Genomic DNA, 6,000 nt, shown 5'->3' on the forward strand with positions numbered 1-6,000 from the left:
AACTAATAATATGCTTATGCCATAGATAAAATTGGGCAAATGCTTGTTCCAGTTATTGCTAGACTTTGGGTCTTAATTGCCCCCAAGAAGTCTATATGGTGTTGGTCCCCAGCTTGGTTCTACTGGGAAGTGGTAGGAATTTCTCAGAGGTGGGACCTAGTATGAGGGTCACTGGAACCATGGGACTTGATCTCTCTTCACCTTTTCCATCATTTCTAAGGTGAGCACTTTTCATTCACCATCATGGGCTACTGTGATGTATGCCACAAACCTATAGCAATAGGGCCAATGGACCAAGGACTGACCCCTATAAAACAGTAAGCCAAAAATAACCCTCTTTCCTTTGTAAGTCAGTTGTTACCTATAGGTGGAGAATCCTGGGTTTAGAGATGAACCTCTGTGATGTCGTTGAAGCTCACGTTCTCTCATTGACTGGGTTTTTTTTTTTAACTTTAAATTATCTGTAGGATTCCCTTTCTATTTACAGTGTGGTCCCCAAAGTGCCAGCATCAAACGTCTTCCCATAACTTCTTAGAAACAGAAGTTTTGGACTGGGCAGGTAGCTCAGTGGTAAACACTCACACAGCAAATGTGAGGCCACAGTTTGGCTCCTCTGCACCACTCAGACAGACAAACAAACTGCTGCCTATACAGCCTCACTGAGGGAGGGCCTGGAGGACTGATGCCCTCAGGTGATGCCTATGCACACCCAAGGGTTAGGACTGCTGGCGAGCCACTGTTCCGATCGTTTCGTTTGAGTCCCAGCACCACAACACAAACTAACGCTTGGGTGTGCTAAGCCAATGTTTTACCACAAGCTACACCTCAAGTCCAGAAAACTGTTTCTAATATAGTATTTATTCTTGTATTTTTGCTTTTTTTTGTTTTTTTGTTTTTTGTTTTTGTTGTTTTATTTTTGAGATGGCATTTTTCTACCTAATCCTAGCTATCCTGGAACAGGATATGTGTACCAGGCTGGCCTTGAACTCACAGAGATCCTCTTGCTTCTGTCTCTGGAGTTCTGGGGTTAAAGGCATGAGCCATCCCCAGCTATTTTTATTCATTTTTTTGGTCCTAATTTATTCCAAAGCAAGTTAGCAGCATAGCTTCCTGCTATGAATATTCCATCTGTAATGTGAACCACACTGTCTTAGTTCATCTATTCAACTAGTTACGGCTGAACTAATTTTCTTGTTTTTCACCCAGGCTGTTACAATTATCTCTTGATTTATCTGAGCTTCCATCTCTTCTGCCTTCGAGTCCACTGTAAGCAATTTTTAAGCAGTGAGACACAATTACTACAAGAAATTGTAGTGAAAGAGCCAAAATAATCAGATAACAGCACAGATGCTGTGGCTGAAGTGTGTGTGTGTGTGTGTGTGTGTGTGTGTGTGTGTGTGTGTGTATGAGAGAGAGAGTGTGTTTATTGTGTGAGTGTATGTGTATGAGAACTTTTGAGTATGTGAGTGTATATGTGTGTGAGTATGTGAGCGAGTGAAGAAGGGATGTATGTAGGTGTGTACGTCTGTATGAGTGAGTGTGTTTGTGTGTGAGTGGATGTATATGTTAAAGGACATGTGTGTGTGAATGTGTGTAGAAGGGGGCATAGCTCTGTCTTGTTTTTGTTTTTGTTTTTCGAAACAGGATCTCTCTGTGTAGCCCTGGCTGTCCTGGACTCACTTTGTAAACCAGGCTGGCCTTGAACTCACATGGATCCACCTGCCTCTGCCTCCCAAGGGCTGGGATTAAAGGCGTGCGCCACCACGTCCGGCTCCAGCACTTTGTCCTAACCACTCCCAGGTCTCCAGAGATGCTTCCCTGCATCTCAGGCATCTGTGATCTGTGCAGTGCCCATGACACCCTTGCTCCATCTGCTAATTATTGGATGTGGCACAGGTGGTTTAGTAATAACAGAAGTAACAATGTTCACGAGAAATATGGCTTGCAGTAACTTGGAGTGGGTCTGAATCATGCTTTGTGCTTTCCAGAATCCTTTCTCCAGGATGGAAGTCCTCACATTTGCTACCCACGGGAAGTCAAAATGTGTGACTCAATGAACAGAAATCAAGGGTCTCTGGCTGCTGTGCCACTGCCAGGAAGAGAGAAAGAGTCCTTAAAACCATCGCATGGTAAGTCTGAACTCACCAGTCTGCCTCCTGTTTAGCCCACTCGTGCCCTAATCACTCCCTCTGCCCCTCTTCCAGGACTCCTGTGTCCTTTCCCCTTCTGGGAGACCGTGTTTTCATGGGTGGTGCTGGTTCTCTGACTGGAATTTTCTGTTTTCTCTCTCCTCTGCAGGCATTTATCCCCATGCCCAGCAGGTGTGCCTTGAACACCAGGGCGTGTGACCCATCGGGTAGGTGGGAGGTAACTGGGGGAGGGGCAGGGCTTTTGGAGCTATGGGTCCCTGGCCACACCACCTCCTGGCTTGTGCTGGGCTCCTTGACATTCCTTAATGCCCTCATTTTGAGCTTTGCTGTATCCTGCTTTGTGTTTGTTCAAAGGCAAACATCTTGTCTTATTCATCATTTTGCCCTCGGGGCCTCTGTGCCGAGGGCAACAAAACATTATTTCATCCTTTCCTAATGGAGCAGGTCAAAGAATGCCACCTTATATTTCAGTGTTCTTTCAGCCATTTTTCCTTTGGTCAAAATGACCCTAAGTGATGGTCCTTTGGGTAAAAATAAAATCGTTTATATTCCTTGGGACTCTAACTTACTACATAGATTTTTCCCCCCCAGCTTTGGTTACTCTATAGTAGCAAGAATTCTCTAAGTCAGTTCCCTAAAGAAACAGTAGTTCTTCAGCATCTGTATCATTATCTATCAGGAATCTCCTTCTTTGGCCAAAGCCAGCAGTGCACAGGGCTGGGCTTTTAAAAAAAGAAATCCATTAGCTTTGGAAATAGGAAGTGACAAGGGGTAATTGATCTATTTCAATGTGCTGTTACAAGAGATGGCTTTTATTTCTTTGGCCCATGGCCCCTTTAGATTTAATGTATATATTTTCCAGAAAATTCTCCTTTTTTTTTTTCAACTCAATGAGTACAAATTTTAGATGATTTAGACTGTTTTAAATTATACAATAGACCTCTCTGTCTTAATCTCTCCTTCCCCGCGGTAATTAAATATAGGACTCAAGCCGGAGCTGTGTCTGCTGCCTTGCCAGTGTTCTCGTCGACGTCGCAGCCCTCGGTCCAACCTTTAGTCCCTGCTGCCCCTCCCCCACCGAGATTTTAATTTTGTTAAAATGTTTCTCCTGCAGCTGTGAGTCAAGCAGCCCAGCAAACTGCGGAAACACAATGTCATTTAATATTCCAGCCCTCAGCCCAGACAGTTGCACATCGGGTCATTTGGAGCAGCGCTCTTGAGACTGCTTTATTTGACAGTGATTGGCAACACCCTGCGGTTGCAAAAGCAGCCATCACGTTGCAAGCAATAGCTCAGCTTTTAGAACCAGACCACACACAGGAGCCACATTCACAGAAGAGTGACAGCGGTCAGCAGGTGAGATGTAACACTCAAGCCACACTCTTGTCGTTCTCCAGTCCCTGGTCTGATACAGCATATCCATTCCCTGAGTTAACCATTTCTCAGCCGTGCTGCTGCAGGACAGAGACTCTGGGAGGCAACTGTGGGCCTGAGCACAGCTCTTCCTCCTGATACAGCTAGAGCTGCGGAAAAGCCACGGGCATGGAACCAGCCTCACAGGGCAAGCAATGGGAGTGAAGGGGTTCACAGAGGAAGTGAGTAAAACTAAGGGGTGAATTGGATTTCTCCAGCTTGAGAATGCGGAAATGGCCATGGTACGCAGGGAAGAGGTGGGCGGGGCAGGGGGGAATAATGATTTCTTCCTGCCGAGTTTGGGGTGATGAATTTGGGGTTTGGAGGATCAATAGTTACAGTTTGTAGTAAAAGCCACCTGGGATCGAAACCACCTGGGAAAACACTCAGTGAGAAGGAAGAACTCATGAGGAAACCCCAGGATCAGCAACAGTTGGAGACACTGAAGGAAGGGCCCAGGAGGGAGCCCGCAGGAGGCACAGCCAGGCTCACAGCAGCTGGTGCCAGCAACACGCTTTGTCTTTTTTCTTTTTCTTTTCTTTTGGATGTTCGGGGCTTTGTTTTGTTTTTGTTTGTGTTGTGTTGTGGTTTGTGCTGTTTGTTTTTCCTGATGCACCTGACATTCATCCGGAGAAATGAATTTAGATTTTGTCTGGTTCGGCTTCACCTTAGAAATGAGAAAAGCAAGCTAAAAATCCTGGAGCTCATCTGTTCAAGAACTTCTCCCTGGGGCGTGGTGGCGCACGCCTTTAATTCCAGCTTTCGGGAGGCAGAGGCAGGAGGATCAATGAGAGTTTGAGGCCAGCCTCGTCTACAAAACAAGTCCAAGACAGCCAAGGCTATACAGAGAAACTCTGTCTCAAAAACAAAAACAAAAACAAACAAACAAACTTCTCTTGGGGCTGGAGAATCAGCTATTGGTTGGCTGGTTGGTTAAGAGCACTGACTGCTCATGCAGAGGACCCTGGTTGGATTCCCAGCACCCCCGTGGGAGCTCACAAGCATCTGTGACTCCAGTTCCAGGGGGTTAGAAGCCCATTTCCAGTATCCTTGGGCACCAGGCATGCGCATAGTGTACATACATACATTCGGGCAAAGCACCCGTGCACAAGCCAAACGGGCTGGGCACTTCTCCATCAATCACTAGTTAAGAAAATATTTACAGCTGGGTCTTACGGCCACATCTTCTCAGTTGAGGCTCTCTCCTTTCAGGTGACTCTAGTGTGTGTGTCAAGTTGACAGAAGATTAGCCAGCACAGAAGAGGAGAAGGAGGAGGGTAATTCTTGTTCTTGCTTGGCTGACCTCTTCCTAGCCCACCCTACCCTTAGTCCAACCACCCACCCCGCATTTAGTCTGCTCACCTCAGTTAACCTAATCGTGAAAAGCCCCCACAAACACACGCAGAGATTGGTCTCCAAGGCAATTCTATATCCTGTCAACCTAGCAATGTAAAGCATACAAGGACCAAACTCTTATCAGACACTACCGCTTGTTTCCATGCAGCCATTAGAGGGAAAGCCAGAAAACTTTAGAAACAGAAGCTGGAAAATCCCTGCCTAGTGTTTGTCATCTAATTTCCTCTGGCTTTGATTTTTAAGGATTTCTTTACCAAGAAGAGACTTGATACTCTATGATCATATAGAGGGGGAGGTAATCCCCCTCAGGAACAGTCATAGGGGAGGGGAATAAGGGGAAATTGGGAGGGAGGGAAGAATGGGAGGATACAAGGGATGGGATAACCATTGAGATGTAACAAGAATAAATTAATAAAGGAGGAAAAAAAAAAGGATTTCTATGACTTTACTGAGCCCTTCCCTATGCCTGTGAAAGTGCGTTTTTTATTTGTTTGTTTGTTTGTTTGTTTGTTTTTCAGAGGAGGGGCTTTAAGGCACTGAGTCAGCCAGGTTCTCTGGAAGAGCAGTCAGTGCTCTCAACCACTGAGCCTTCTCTCCAGCCCCAATTAATTAATTTTTTAAAAAGTAATTTATGCCTTTAATTCCCCTTTCCCTTCTGGTAATAAATGGCTGACTCAGTAACTTAAAACCCCTCCTCTGAAAAACAAACAAACAAACAAACACACAAACAAAAAAACCAGCTCTGCTGCATAAAATGTAACAGATTTCCATTGGATTCTCATGTTCCCATCTTCGGAATCCTGGAATTACAGATACATGTCGCTTCCCGCTTTAGGCACCATTGGGGCAATTTTTAATCCTCTTACTTAGCCCTCATTGTATCCTTTTTCTAAATCTTTAAACATAGTTTTGTAGGGATGATGTGAGAAAGCAGTGACGATCTCCTCCTTCCCTTGATGGTTGTCCTGTACAAACCAGGACAGTAGGAGCTGTGAAGAGCTTTGGGGAACGGCATTGGTAGGTAATATTTTGAAAACAAGTCTTGAATGTCACTATCAATCCTGAGAGAAAGAAGAGTGCA

The sequence above is a fragment of the Acomys minous genome (assembly GCF_964271855.1).
Source record: "Acomys minous genome assembly, chromosome: 15".
Lineage (NCBI taxonomy): Eukaryota > Metazoa > Chordata > Mammalia > Rodentia > Muridae > Acomys > Acomys minous.